Here is a 15,935-nt window from a genome sequence, read left to right as displayed (position 1 = left end):
TTAAATGGCAAATTGCATGTGATGGAAGAATTAATGAACCAGAAAAAGATCTGGAGACAATATGCATAGTGCACATGTTTATAAATGCTAACAATTCTTCCAAAATAGCTTAAAGTGTTTTTTTAATAAATTTATTTATTTATTTTATTTATTTTTGCTGCGTTGGACCTTTTGCTGTGCGCGGGCTTTCTCTAGTTGTGGTGAGCAGGGGCCACTCTTTGTTGCAGTGCGCAGGCTTCTCACTGTGGTGGCTTCTCTTGTTGCGGAGCACGGGCTCTAGGCACGCGGGCTTTGGTAGTTGTGGCGTGTGGCCTCAGTAGTTGTAGCGCACGGGCTTAGTTGCCCCATGGCATGTGGGATCTTACCTGACCAGGGCTCGAATCCATGTCCCCTGCATTGGCAGGCGGATTCTGAACCACTGCACCACCAGGGAAGAACCAATAGCTTAAAGTTTTACAAAGAATTTAATCAGAAAATTTCAAAGAGAATTTTTGATGAGAAAATAATTCTATTGATAAATATTTTCTAGAAAAACAAACAGGGAAGGATGAGAATAAAATGTTTACAAATAAAATAAGGAACTGGGGCTTCCCTGGTGGCGCAGTGGTTGCAAGTCCGCCTGCCGATGCAGGGGACACAGGGTTGTGCCCCGGTCCAGGAGGATCCCACATGCCGTGGAGTGGCTGGGCCCATGAGCCATGGCTGCTGAGCCTGCGCGTCCGGAGCCTGTACTCCACTACAGGAGAGACCACGGCAGTGGGAGGCCCACGTACAGCAAAAGAAAAAAAAAAAAGGAACTTCTTTCATATATCAGAATATTTAATAAAAATATATAGAAAAACAGGATATTAGTACAGTAATTGACAAATTAATGTAATAGAATGGATAGTCATTAAATATTTTCTGATGAGGAGGAAAACTTACTATATGTTAAAGAAAGCATTCCAAACCAACCAGATACCATTTAGAAACATTTCTAATACTATCTGGCAGGTAGTATTAGAAAATTGGCCCAGCTCACAGAAGTTATGCCAAATCCTCACCTTTCCCTGGTGACAAAAATAAGAGTGAGAAGGGACTTTCTGGGTTGTCTAATATTTAACTATAACATTATATCTCTTTTCCCCAGTAGCCAATAAAATGAACAACAGAAACAAGAAAAAAAATTGAAAATATCTAAAACTATTCAAGGGCAACCCAACAAAGACAAGGGTCATTGAATGTAATAAATTTCAAAAACTTTTAAAAGGAAAGAAACAGATTCTGGATCAGAGAAGGATTAGTATGACTTGGTTTCTAACACCCCCCAACATCCCCAGAATTTATGCTGTCAATAAAATGCTGAGAATTTCCAGCAATCCTCCGATTACGAAGAAAAGCAAAATAAAATTATGTATAATGACCATATAAATTATAAGTAGATGACTTTTCCTTGAAAATATAAAAGATTGAAAAAAAATAAACATTAATAGTAGATAATTAGGGGTGTTAAGAATACATATAATTATGTTTTTTGTACATTTTTAGTTTCCAAAGAACAATATCCAATAACATCCAAGAATAATATATCCCAAAAAATAATAAATATTTAAGTGTGGAAAGAATACAAACATGTATTCCACAGAAGAATAGAGGCAAATAATCAATAAACAAATGTTCTAATAAATGTTCAACTTTGCAGCAAAGCAAAATGATGATGTATAACTCAAATCTACCAAAGAAGGAAATTTTAGTTTTGTAAATTTTATTGTATATATTTTTTTATACAGCAGGTTATTAGTTATCTGTTTTATACATATTAGTGTATATATGTCAATCCCAATCTCCCAGTTCATAGCACCACCACCACCACCAGCCCACCACCCCCACTTTCTCCCCTTGGTGTCCATATGTTTGTTTTCTATATCTGTGTCTCTATTTCTGCTCTGCAAACTGGTTCATCTGTACCATTTTTCTAGATTCCACATGTATACATTAATATACAATATTTGTTTTTCTCTTTCTGGCTTATTTCACTCTGTATGACAGACTCTAGGTCCATCCACGTCTCTACAAATGACCCAATTAAAGAAGCAAATATTTTTATTTAAAGTTATAATAGTGCTCAAAGCTAGCAAAATGAGGTTAGATTACATTTTCACATTCTGTTGGGATGCATATTGTTTGTTACCTCTCTATAGAAAACTATTTTGCAGTATTTATGTCCCTGCCCTTTGATCCAATAATTCCACCTCGAAGACTCTATCCTAAAATTTTCATCATATTACACATAATAGCAAATATTTAGTAATTATACAAATATCTGTTAGTGAAGTTGCACATTCGTTTTATGGACCCATTAAAAATTATTTTCACTACAATGAGGTAACACCTCACACCAATCAGAATGGCCATCATTAAAAAGTCTACAAATAACAAATGTTCGAGAGTGTGTGGAGAAAAGGGAACCGTCTTTACTGTTAGTGGGAATGTAAACTGATACAGCCACTATGGAAAACAGTATGGAAGTTCCTCAAAAAAACAAAAATAGAGTTGCCATATGATCCAGCAATCCCACTCCTGAGCATATATCCAGGCAAAACTACAATTTGAAAAGATACATGCACCCCTATGTTCATAGCAGCACTAGCTATGAACACAATAGCCAAGACATGGAAACAACCTAAATGTCCATCAAAAGATGTATGGATAAAGAAGATGTGAGATATATATATATATATATATATATATATATATATATATAGTGGAATATTACTCAGCAATAAAAAAGACTGAAATAATGTCATTTGCAGCAACATGGATGGGCCTAGAGATTATCATACTAAGCAAAGTAAGTCAGAAAGAGAAAGACAAATACCATATGATACCACTTATATGTGGATTCTAAAATACAACACAAATGAACATACCTATGAAACAGAAACAGACACACAGACATAGAGAACAGATCTGTGGGTGCCAAGGCGGGTGGGGAGAAAAGGATTGGGAGTTTGGGATTAGCAGACACAAGTTAGTGTATACATGATGGATAAACAACAAGGTCCTACTGTATAGCACAGGAAACTATATTCAATATCTTGTGATAAACCATAATGGAAAAGAATATGAGAAAAAATGTATATATATGTATATATACATATACATATATATGTATATGTATATATATATGTATAACTGAGTCACTTTGCTATACAGAATTTATACAGAAGTTAACACAACATTGTAAATCAACTCTAATTCAATAAAATTGTTTAAAAAAAGAAAGTATCATCAAGGAAGACTTACCTTAAAAAAAAAAAATGAGGGCTTCCCTGGTGGCGTAGTGGTTGAGAATCTGCCTGCCTGCCGATGGAGGGGACACTGGTTCGAGCCCTGGTCTGGGAAGATCCCACATGCCGCGGAGCAACTAAGCCTGTGTGCTACATCTACTGAGCCTGTGCTCTAGAGCCCGTGAGCCACAACTACTGAAGCCCACGTGCCTAGAGCCCATGCTCTGCAACAGGAGAAGCCACTGCAATGAGAAGCCTGCGCACCACACCAAAGAGTAGCCCCCGCTCTCTGCAACTAGAGAAAACCCCGCACGCAGTAACAAGGACCCAACGCAGCCAAAAATAAATAAATAAATATTTTTAAAATATGGTGTTTTCAAAAGATATTTAATGGATTGAGAATACTCTGTGTACTTAATGAAAATAATTGCCACAAAACTATCCTTGTGATTATGGTTTTGTTTTAAAAAACTTTTTTCCACACATAGAATAAAGACTGAAAGGAAATATATAAGATGTACACAGCGCTTATCACTGGGTAGTAAAATTAAGGGCAATTTTAATTTTCTTTAATTCTATATGTCCTAATTTTTTTAAATCCTTATTTTTTTAAAAAAATAAGCATGGTACTTAAAAATCCTTACGGATTTAAGAGTCAATTTTCAACAAATAAATAACAAGTAAAATAAAATATGGATATAATAATCTGAGATCTAGACAGAAAAGAACTGTGCTCTCTTAAAGATAATGAATGAAATTTCTTTGTTACAAAAACCACTATGCCTTCAACAGGACTTGAACAGAAAATCTACAATTGAAGAAATGCAAATGGCAAACATATTTAAAGATAAAACTAAATAACCAAAGACAAGAATAATAAAGCAATCTTGCAAAAGAAAAAACTTCTTTTCCCTGTCAAATAAGTGAAGTTCACTTTGTCCCTGTGCCTCAACTCCCCACCTCGCCTCAAAGAACAGTGACTGGCAAGGGTATGTTGAAGAGACATTCTCTTCCACTGTTGATGGAGTACACATTAGTCCAATCCTTAAGAACATTTGGAAAAGTAAATCAAGATTTAAAGTGTTTTATTTCATGAAGTTAGACCCAGAAATCCCACTTTCGAAAATCTAGCCTAAATAGTCATTAAAGGGGAGATGGAAATCTCCGTGTAAAAAGATGTATCATTGGGGCAGCATTTGCTTCAAAATATTAGAAACATCCTAACTGTTCCAAGCTTATGATGCTAACGGCAAGTTTTTAATAAAGTAGGAAAATATTTGCTGAAATTTTAAAAAGAAAAATGAGTACAACTATTCAAAAAATTAACCTATGCATTAGAAACAATTAGAAGCAAATATATCCAGATAGTAAAACTTTTAAAAAAGGAACAAGGGCTTCCCTGGTGGCGCAGTGGTTGAGAGTCCGCCTGCCGATGCAGGGGACACGGGTTCGTGCCCCGGTCTGGGAGGATCCCACATGCCGCAGAGCGGCTGGGCCCGTGAGCCATGGCTGCTGAGCCTGCGCATCCGGAGCCTGTGCTCTGCAAGGGGAGAGGCCACAACAGTGAGAGGCCCGCCTACCGCAAAAAAAAAAAAAAAAAAAAAAAAAAAAGGAACAAGAAAAAATACACTGGAACTTTTCTGAACCACAGCATTGGTATTAATATTCCAAAGTAAATGAAGGTGAGATTTGAAACTGTGGCAGCAGGGACCATTTTGGAATTCCCTGCCAAGACTTCATTTCTCATTTTATCTTTCCATTTAAGGTTGACTTATGTCAAAATTGTTCAAGGGCTAGGATTCAAAAGACTTGAGATAATGCAGAGAAACCACAACCTGTTGCCAACTTATATAAGAACTGTTGGCCTCCTTAATTTACCTGTATACTTTGCCAATCAGAATTGGATTTGATGAGGTTTTTATTGGCCAGCTCCAGGCTTTCTTTATCGTAGGGGCCACACTCCTTGGTGTTTTTTTGTTTTGTTTTGCAGTACGCAGGCCTCTCATTGTTGTGGCCTCTCCCATTGCGGAGCACAGGCTCCGGACGCGCAGGCTCAGCGGCCATGGCTCACGGGCCCAGCCGCTCCGTGGCATGTGGGATCTTCCCAGACCGGGGCAGGAACCCACGTCCCCTGCATCGGCAGGCGGACACTAAACCACTGTGCCACCAGGGAAGCCCCTTGGTGCGTTTTTCTACCAAATAAGTTATTACACAATTCACAGGCTGTTGACGTTGGGAGGATTCATGGTGTTTCCCCAAATTATTTCCTGCATTGTGCCAGATCCTGAAGGTGTAAAAAGTATTCTTTCTTTAAAAGCTGGTTAAGGAGACAAGGTTATCGTTATAGAAATATTAGGGAACAGTAAGTGCCATGGGCATTCAGAGAGGGGGACAATTAATGTAGGCTGGAATAAAATAATTAAATTAGCATTTATTGAGCACATACTAAATACTAGTCACTAAGGGTCTTATATACACTATCTTTTTAAATTTTCACAACAGCTCTCCACGATAATCATTATGACCCACACTTTATAAATAACTTGGGCTCAGAAAATATGTAACTTTCCCAAATTCACGTGACTAATAAACAGGTCTATATGAGTCCCACCTTTTTCCCCCTACTACTCAAAGAAGGCTTCAAAGAGAAGGAAGAATTTGAGGGGGGAAATGAGTACTATATCAATAGGTAAAAGGACAGGTAATCTGTAAACAAATTATAATGTATTCAACACGTCCTCCTCATAACAAGTTGGCCAATTACTTACATCAGTTTAGTAGAATATTTTTTCTGCTTATAAAGTAGGATGTCTAAGGCATCAAAATAACCACAGGATCAAGCAAGTATCTAGAGTCTCTCAGTTACTCTTTCCAAAAACATAATATAAACTGATTTTTATGCTTCATGATTTATAAAATAATAAGGAAGTGAGTTGATCAAAGTGAGGATGTTTCAAACAGATTCTTGAGAATACATCAGACTTCCAGTTCGCGTTGGGGTCATCATACACCATATTTTTAACACATCATCACATCCAATGTACTATTCAATTAGACTTTCCCAGGCTGATGGCGTTGGGAAATTTTATTTAAAAAAAAAAACAAACAAAAAGTTGAAGAGAAGGCAGTAGCCTTTCTCCAGAGGGAGTGACCAAGAGAAAAATTCTGTTTGTCCAGGGGTTGTTTATGCACAGAGCCTACACCTTGGTTTTCACACTGGGTAAAACTCACCAGACTCCTTTGGAACAAAGGAGAAGCAGACTCAAGTAAGAAGCAGACTTAAATTAGAGGAATAAAAATCTGCCACCCACCGAATCATTTCACCTCACAAATATGGAAGAAGCCCACAATGCTGTTCATGAAGCTTCTTTCTAGATGGTTTCTATAGGTGTAGGAGCAGCAGCAGCTGACCTGAGAGACCAGACATGGATCTTTGATGCCACCTTATTTGAGGATTCCACATGCTCTCGCTTGATGAGCCTTCAGGTTACAGAAGTCAAACCTCATCAGGCCCTTAGAAATCCTGTAAGTCTGGAGTCCCTTCCTGCAGATGCCATCTGCTACTGGTCATCTTACTGTAGTGGGTGGAATTTCTCCCCCGAATTGTGGGAAAATGACAGTTACTGAAAATATAGCTATTTGACGATCTTTCCAGAACAATGGGGGAAGAGCATGGCATCAACTCTTTCAGCCCAAGATAGTGGAAATCAAATCACGATGGGAAAGTCTCTAGTTTTTTGTGATTAGCTTTGAAGTTCTGAACAAGAGGAGAGAGGGAAAATGTTTTCAAGATGTTTCCTTGAGTTTTGCTATAACACAAAGAACACTCTGCTTGAGACTGGAAGGTCTAGCTTCTATAACGTACTTTGTCACTTAGCAGGTCACTTAATGTCTCTGGGCCTCAGTTTACTCAACTGACAAATATGGATAATGCTTACCTCAATGAATGCTTGATGAAAACACCAAATAATTAAATACAAATACAACAACAGAATGTACTCTGTAAGCTAATAGGTGATATATAAATGTTAAGGTACATGTAAATGAGAAATTTATCGTTACTTACCTGTTCCCAGGCTTTTCAACTAAAGCTTTAATGGCTTTGTCTGTCATATGACATACATTAATGGAGAGTCCTTGAAGGCTGAAAGTCTACTAAAAAAAGAAATATCTCAATAACATCTTTATTTTAAAAAAAGGATTTAATACCAAAAGCTCACAGTTTACTAGTTATTCAAATAACCACAAAATTATCTAAAGAGGATTTTGTTTTGGTAAACAATGCACTTTAATTACATCAACTTTGGAGGGCTCAATAAGTCAGGCACAGATATATATATCTTTGTTTCTTGGATTTCTTTTCTGTTGCTTTGATTTTGTCTTTGTAGAAAACATATTTTTATTTCAAATTATTTTATCAAGGCTTTGATTGTGAGCAAAGAATATGGCTGTGTAAGGGATATGGAATGCTCCTTAAGTGGCGTGGTCACTTAAAGTATAGTTTCCATCACCTCCACCATGTTACTCGGCCAAGAATAGTTTCCTAGGGAGATAAATTAAGGAAAATATACAGTGACATCATGATCATTATATGGATTCACTTTGCTTACCACCAGGCCAAGCTTCAGTCAGAAATTGACAAAGAAATGAAATACAGTGAGTCTTACATAGCATTTGCTTTTAGATGTATCACCAAATATAATGGGATGTAAAAGTGACAGTGCTTTTATATGATATACTTCTTCCCACTGGATGCACAAAATCAGAAAAGCTGAAAGAGAATCTTACCTGACACACAAATTTACACCACCAGTATGTATTCTTTGTGAACACGAGGCTCAACTCTAAAATGTTGTCACTTTACTAAAACATGGAGTTGATTTAATATAAAGTCTTTATCTTAAAACACCCTACAAGGAAGCTTCTTATATTGAGAAGAATGATCAGAGGACCCTTGATAAAGTTACACGTCATAGAAATGGTTATCCTACATTAAGGCTTGGAGCAAAGGAAGGAAACTGAAGCAATAGCCCTGGAGATGAAGACTTCCCCTCCCCATCAGGCATGCCATCTGCCATTTTGAAGCAGGCCGTGGAGAGTCAGCAGTTTCACCATTTTCATTACACAGGTAGTTGGAGAAAATTATTGCTATCACTCAGTGCAGCCATTTCCTGCTTTTCATCTCTTATTTACATGTCGACACCCTCAACAACGAACTTCTGTTTTGCTTTCACATTTTAGGAAACTGGTAAAGACACTGATATCTTTAAAATGATACTGTATTTTCCAAACAGTTCTTATGGACCCTCTGTGCAGAAAGTATATTTGTGATGCTTGACAGCACATCTGATTTTGCTGCTTTGGATGGAAAGCCATAATGACTCATTGCCTTCTGCAGCTGATATATATTGACATCAAAGTTTCTGTTAAAATATCTGAAGGGGGCTTCCCTGGTGGCACAGTGGTTGAGAGCCCGCCTGCTGATGCAGGGGACATGGGTTCGTGCCCTTATCCGTGAAGATCCCACATGCCATGGAGCAGCTGGGCCCGTGAGCCATGGCTGCTGAGCCTGTGCGTCCGGAGCCTGTGCTCCGCAACGGGAGAGGCCACAACAGTGAGAGGCCCGTGTACCGCAAAAATATATAATAATAATAAATAAATAATAAAAAATAAAAAATAAAAATAAAATATCTGAAGGAGGCCTTGCTTCCTTCCAGAATAGTTATCATCAAATTCATCAGAACTACAGATTAGTTGATTAGAGAGGCAGGTGGAAAACTAAAACTACCTTGGCCACAACTCTACTCTAAGAGATTGTGATATCAGGATGGCTGTTCACAAATGTCTGGTTTTCTCTTTCCTTCCAGGAATGTGGTAGGATTCCAATTCCCCATTCCACGGAGCTCGCTGCTCTATGAAATGTAATCAGTTGCTTTAGGATGCAGTGCATGTTTCACCACATCCTCTTTCCTTTCTTCCATGACAGTTGCCAGTACTCCAGCCAGTGCCTGCTCTCCGAGCCCAGGCCCTGGACCAAGCACGACGAAGCTGTGGAGTAGAACCTCCATCCCATCCAAGACGGGCATGAGCAAAACCTTTATTGTTTTAAGCTACTGAGATCTGAAGGTTGTTTGTTACCACAACATAATCTAGCTTTTCCTCACTGATACAAGGTCTATGCCAGCCTTCTATCACTAAAGGAAATGCTTCTGCAAGTAGAACCCTGCAGATAATCCAAAAAATTGCAGAACTCTTTTACAAGGTTCTTCAACTCGGGTGACCCTTAAAATTGAAAGGTAGGGCTTCCCTGGTGGCGCAATGGTTGAGAGTCTGCCTGCCGATGCAGGGGACACGGGTTCGTGCCCCAGTCCGGGAAGATCCCACATGCCGCGGAGCGGCTGGGTCCGTGAGTCATGGCCGCTGAGCCTGCGCGTCCGGAGCCTGTGCTCCGCAACGGAAGAGGCCACAACAGTGAGAGGCCCGCGTACCGAAAAAAAAAAAAATTGAAATGTAGATCTGTAATCCTTTTCTTGCTGACATAAACACCACCAGTGATGCAAATCTGATGAAATATCTAACCTTGGCTACTTCATGAGGATAAATTTCTGCATGGGAGATGATGCGCCCTTATTACAAATTATCCTATTACCTCCAAAAGATAACCAATTTATAGAGCCACTACAAGGAATGTGTACCAATTCTACTACAACACTGCTGATACTGTATAATTTTTTAAACTATTTTAGCTGGCATATTTTAGTTGTCCAGAGTTGTTTATTTCACATATTTATTCTTGCAGTAATAAGCTGTTAGAAGTTGGCTTTTATTTCATTTATTATAATTTATTTATTCAATATTTATTACATACCTATTATGTGTGAAGTACAAGGAAATGTCCCTGTCCTCTCAGAGCTTACAGTCTAGTGAAATGCACTGATATCCTCTTTTTCGTTTATCCTTCCAAGTGTGATTGTCTTCTTTATAAACATGAATTTTTAAAAATATTGCATATATCAGCCCCTTTGGGTTTTTTTAATGGTATAAAAATTTTATATACGTATATTCTTGAAGCTATCAATCATCCATTTACAATTTTTTTAATTTCTTCAAAAATGAAGATGTTATCCTCCTTCTATATATTGAATAAACGATTTAATCTTTGTCAATTTTTATTATAATTTGATTCAATGTTTATATTTTTATTCCATACAGATTGACTTTGAAACATGATAAAGCAGGGATTCACCTTAAATTACTGAAATGCTATCCTGTTTCTGTAATACCCTATCTTAAACAACCCTTCCTTAACCTCTTTAAACATACATACAGAGTTTTGCATACATATAATTGTCTACATTGGTACTCTTTAGTCTGTTCTATTAATTGGTATTCCTTATTGTAGCAAATACTATTTGGGGAATTGTAGGTTTATGGACTAACCCTGATAGTACACATTGAAAAAGAACACAGTCACTAGATGCAAAATGAGTAAGTTAGTAAGTATGTAATTAAAAAATAATAATCATAAAAACTGAGTAAGTTGGAGTAGGGAGCTAAGAGTTGTGAAATATTTGTACGAAAAGTTAATCTTGAAAAATATATTGCTAGGTCTGTCTTATAATGAGATTTTCTACAATAGTGGAACACAATTTAGTAGATAGAAAATAGGACAATTATGAATGTTGAAAAAGAAGGACAAAGAGCTAGAGACAGCAAGATAGTAACAGACGGGTTCATGCTGGGAATAAGAAAAATAGAGTGGTACAAATAAATATTCAAAAGCTTGCTGACTAGGACTTCCCTGGTGGTCCAGTGGTAAAGAATCCGACTCCCAGTGCAAAGGGTTCAATCCCTGGTCAAGGAACTAAGATCTCACGTGCTGTGGGGCAACTAAGCCCACGTGCCACAACTACTGATCTCATGTGCCTCAACTAGAGAGCCTGCGTGCCACAAACTACAGAGCCCATGTGCTCTGGAACCCGTGCCATAACTAGAGAAGAGAAAACCCATGCTCCACAACTAGAGAGAAGCCCGTGCACCACAATGAAGAGCCCACGCTGCAACTTGCAGTGCAATGAAAGATCCCACATGCCACAACGAAAACCCAATGCAGCCAAATAAATAAATAAATATTTAAGAAAAAGCAAAAAAAACCTTGCTGACTGAAGTCAGAAGTTGGATCAGCTGGGGCAGGGTCCACTGGACGATGCTTTATCCGAATGATACAGAAGTAAGACAAAAGCAAGACAAAAGATACTTAAAAGATTGTTTTTTTTGGTAGAGGATATACAAAACTTGAACATTATCCTAACGAGCTGACCTATTTTAAGACATAAGTGCAATCTAATTTTTAGTTATGGAGAACAGTATGGAGTTTCCTTAAAAAACTAAATATAGAACTACCATATGACCCAGCAATCCCACTAGTGGACATATACCCTGAGAAAACCATAATTCAAAAAGACATGGCTTCCCTGGTGGCGCAGTGGTTGAGAGTCCGCCTGCCGATGCAGGGGACACGGGTTCGTGCCCCGGTCCGGGAAGATCCCACATGCCGCGGAGCGGCTGGGCCCGTGAGCCATGGCCGCTGAGCCTGCGTGTCTGGAGCCTGTGTTCCGCAACGGGAGAGGCCGCAGCAGTGAGAGGCCCGCGTACAGAAAAAAAAAAAAAAAAAGACACATGCACTCCAATTTCATTGCAGCACTATTTACAATAGCCATGGAAGCAACTTAAATGTCCATCGACAGATGAATGGATAAAGATGTGGTACATATATATAATGGAGTATTACTCAGCCATAAAAAGAAATGAAATTGGGTCATTTGTAATGATATGGATGGACTTAGAATCTGTCATACAGAGTGAAATAAGTCAGAAAGAGAAAAATATCGTATATTAACGCATATATGTGGAATCTAGAAAAATGATACAGATGAACATAATTATAGGGCAGGAATAGAAATGCAGATGTAGAGAATGGACATGTGGACACAGGGAGGAAAGGGGAGGGTGGGATGAATTGGGAGATTAGGTTTAACATGAATACACTACCATGTGTAAAATAGATAGCTAGTGGGAACCTGCTGTATAGCAGAGGGAGCTCAGCTCGGTGCTCTGTGATGATCTAGATGATGATCTAGATGGGGGGGCGGGAGGTCCAAGAGGGAAGGGATATATGTATACATATAGCTCATTCACTTCATTGTACAGCAGAAAATAACACAACATTGTAAAGCAATTATTCTCCAATAAAAAACAGACAAAACCACTACAATGATTTGTCCAAGGCTATAGAATTGGTGTCAGTGGTACTTGTGTTAATCTGCTTTTTCCAAACATCTAAGGCCTTTAACGCTTCCTGGGCACATTGCTTTCCTACCTGTACCCACTGGACAAATAATCCCAGCAGGCTAGTTTCAGATGGCGCTATCCCTGAAAATGACACCATTATCTTTGTTTTATGTGAGGGCTCAAGGTTACTCTTTAGGCATTTCTAGCTAAATGCCTAGTAATTCTGAGCTACAGCATAACCCAAAACTTAAATTGTCGATCATGAAGATTCTCCAAAGAAAATATTAGACTAAGAAAGTAATTATGCTGGAGGAGAGGTGTAGAATATAGTGGATGACAAGCAGGCAGGGGAATAAAAGCAGTCTTATCCTGAAAATTAACTCTGATTTAACACCATGCAAAAGACTACAAAAGACTACAACGGAATCTATTTTGAGGGGTATTCTACAACATATCGTCCAAATCAATAGGGCATTTATTTAATTATTTATTTATTTTAAATTTATTTATTTTTGGCTGCATTGGGTTTTCATTGCTGCACACGGGCTTTCTCTAGTTGCGGCGGGCAGGGCTACTCTTTGTTGCGGTGCACAGGCTTCTCATTGTGGTGGCTTCTCTTGTTGCAGAGCACGGGCTCTAGGCGTGCAGGCTTCAGTAGTTGTGGCTCACGGGCTCTAGAGCGCAGGCTCAGTAGCTGTGGTACACGGGCTTAGTTGCTCTGTGGTATGTGGGATATTCCCGGACCAGGGCTCGAACCCGTGTCCCCTGCATTGGCAGGTGGATTCTTAACCACCGCACCACCAGGGAAGTCCCGGGGCATTCATTTTTATTCACTGTAAAATCTTCCAAATCAATAAGGGTATTTATTTTTATTGAATGCTAAAACATCAACAATTCAGCTCTTCTAGAGCAGAGCCAACCTTTTTAACCATAGTTTCTTTTCCCATAGCTCCAAATACACCCTTGGCTATTATTGCATTCTTTTCAGAAATCCTTTTTGGAGCTCTGTAATCTCCTCCTCCTGTACCCATGGCCTCAGAGGACTGTCTGAATTTTTATGACACCACCTGCTATGCACACAACAAACTCAAACTTTTAGAAGCTTTTTAAATATCAACAAATAAGGGACTTCCCTGGTGGCGCCGTGGTTAAGACTCTGCTCCCAATTCAGGGGGCCCAGGTTCGATCCCTGCTCAGAGAACTAGATCCCACATGCATGCTGCAACTAAGAGTTCACATGCCACAACTAAGGAGCCTATGTGCCACAACTAAGGAGCTGGCGAGCCACAACTAAGGAGCCCACAAGCCACAACTAAGACCCAGGGCAACTAAATAAATAAATAAAATAAGAAAATAAATATTATTGGTGTCATGAAAATGATAAGTCATATCTCTAGTTGCCACCTCCTTACTCTAACAGTCTCCTCCCAGATAAAAAGGTCATATCTGAACGTGAAATGGCACATGAATATTGATGGAGTAATTCTTTGGTGACAGTCTCTGCTTTGGAGGCAGGGGTCACAGAGCACTAGGCCCTTGGTGAGTCTGGCAATGGAGATGTTGCAGAATTTTCCCTGTTTGTGCCTTCCTGAATGGTAATTCTAATATGAGTGATTTGGGCTCCAAATCATGGACATCACATGCCAGCTCTTCTAGCACCGTAGTGCTCTTAAGAGTGGTATCCACATCACCAGGGAGCCTGTGAGAACTGCAGGATCTGCATTTTAACAGCATCCCCAGGGGATTCATACACACATTAAAGTTTTAGAAGCACTGTATATTAAAATTTGATATTCACTGCGCTAGCACACACTCCTCCAAGATATTTCTGTGTATATAAACTAGAGCAGAAAATGTATTTTTCAGGGATTTAAGCTAAAAATCTTAAGGGTCATAGAAAAAAATTCCCTCTGAACATGAAAACATTTCATTAGTTAGCCAATATTTGGATATTTTTAGTATATGGTAGCAGGTTGCTAATTTTCCCCTCCGACTTAATACCAATGTGGTAGGAAAACACAATAGCAGAGGAAACTAAAGATATAAATCAATGATATCAATGGTGTTTTTTAGTCATTGGGAGGAATTAGTTCTAACTGTAATGGGGTTGGGCCAGTGAGCTCATATGAGTGTCTTTGAAAGACAGCAACACAACCACAAACATGAACCATTATATTAGAGACCTAGTTCCTGAGGGGAATCTTCCTCCCTAAGGAAATTCTTCCCTGAGAATTCTTCAGTGTCTCATTCCTAGATTCACTCTGGATTCCTATAACGCCCAGTGACTGAACTTGGCCATGAGCTCAAGGGCCCATCAATATTGTACCCTGTGGTGTCAAGGCATGAGTAGGTGGGGGCAGAAAGAGGAAGCAATCCACTTTGGAGACTGGATTCCCCATGCTCTACTTCCAGCAAAGCAAGAGCTTCATGCTGATTCAAAGTTTTCAGTAACAAATATACTATCTCATAGTTCGAAAACCAGGCAATGGGAACAAAGTCATGCCTCAATAAAGTAATGTTGAACTGAATAAATGTCTTCTAGATATTAAAACTTAAATGCTAGGGATGTGTGCATCTGCTTGGCCTCTAGCTTATTTCCTGAAAGAGAATTCTGATGGTACATTGGTGGATGGTGAGAAACTCCAAATAGAATATGGGTCCTATCAGCTGGCAAATATCAGACCGGAATGTATCTTCTTTGTTCAAAGTTGAGTAATCAGGAAAATTATATAACATGCAGCATTTGAAAATCAAAGAATATTCTTGCTCCAAAAATACAGAGAAAAATTATTCTTATTAATACTATGAAATCAGATAAAAACTTTTAAAGCACATTTGCAAAAACACAGAAGAAAGTAACTTTATAAAATTAATTTTAAAAAAACAGTAAAAATAGAACTGAGATGCCAGAGTGATGTAAAAAGGTAGAGAGCAAGGACAACACAAACTTAAAGAAATCTAACCTTGCAATAGCTAACTAAAGCCCATCTCAAAGGCACTGCAGAGCAGAAGGAACAGAGATAAAGATATGATAAAAAGAGATAGCCATAGATTACAAAGTTCCAATCTATCATTGAGAAAAACAACATAAAAGTGAGCCTCCTGGCTAATGGCTGAGGAGGTCAGCAAATCCTTTTCCCCAAAACAAGTGCAAACAATCATCTGTGAAACATTTGTGCTTAAAAACCAGGTGAACTTTAAGTAGCAACAGTGGGAGTCTGACGCATTCTCGGCTGAAGCAGCTCCAATCACTCCCCAACCCCTTCAGCTCAGTAAGGTTCTGCCAGGGCAGCAGGCAGGCTGTGCTTTGGTGGAAGGGAGTCCACTCCATGTGGAGTGGTTGGCAACACCTATATCCAAAGGCGTTGTTGGTGG

The sequence above is a fragment of the Mesoplodon bidens genome (genome assembly GCF_964165515.1).
Source record: "Mesoplodon bidens genome assembly, chromosome: 14".
Lineage (NCBI taxonomy): Eukaryota > Metazoa > Chordata > Mammalia > Artiodactyla > Ziphiidae > Mesoplodon > Mesoplodon bidens.
This window is presented reverse-complemented; position numbering follows the sequence as displayed.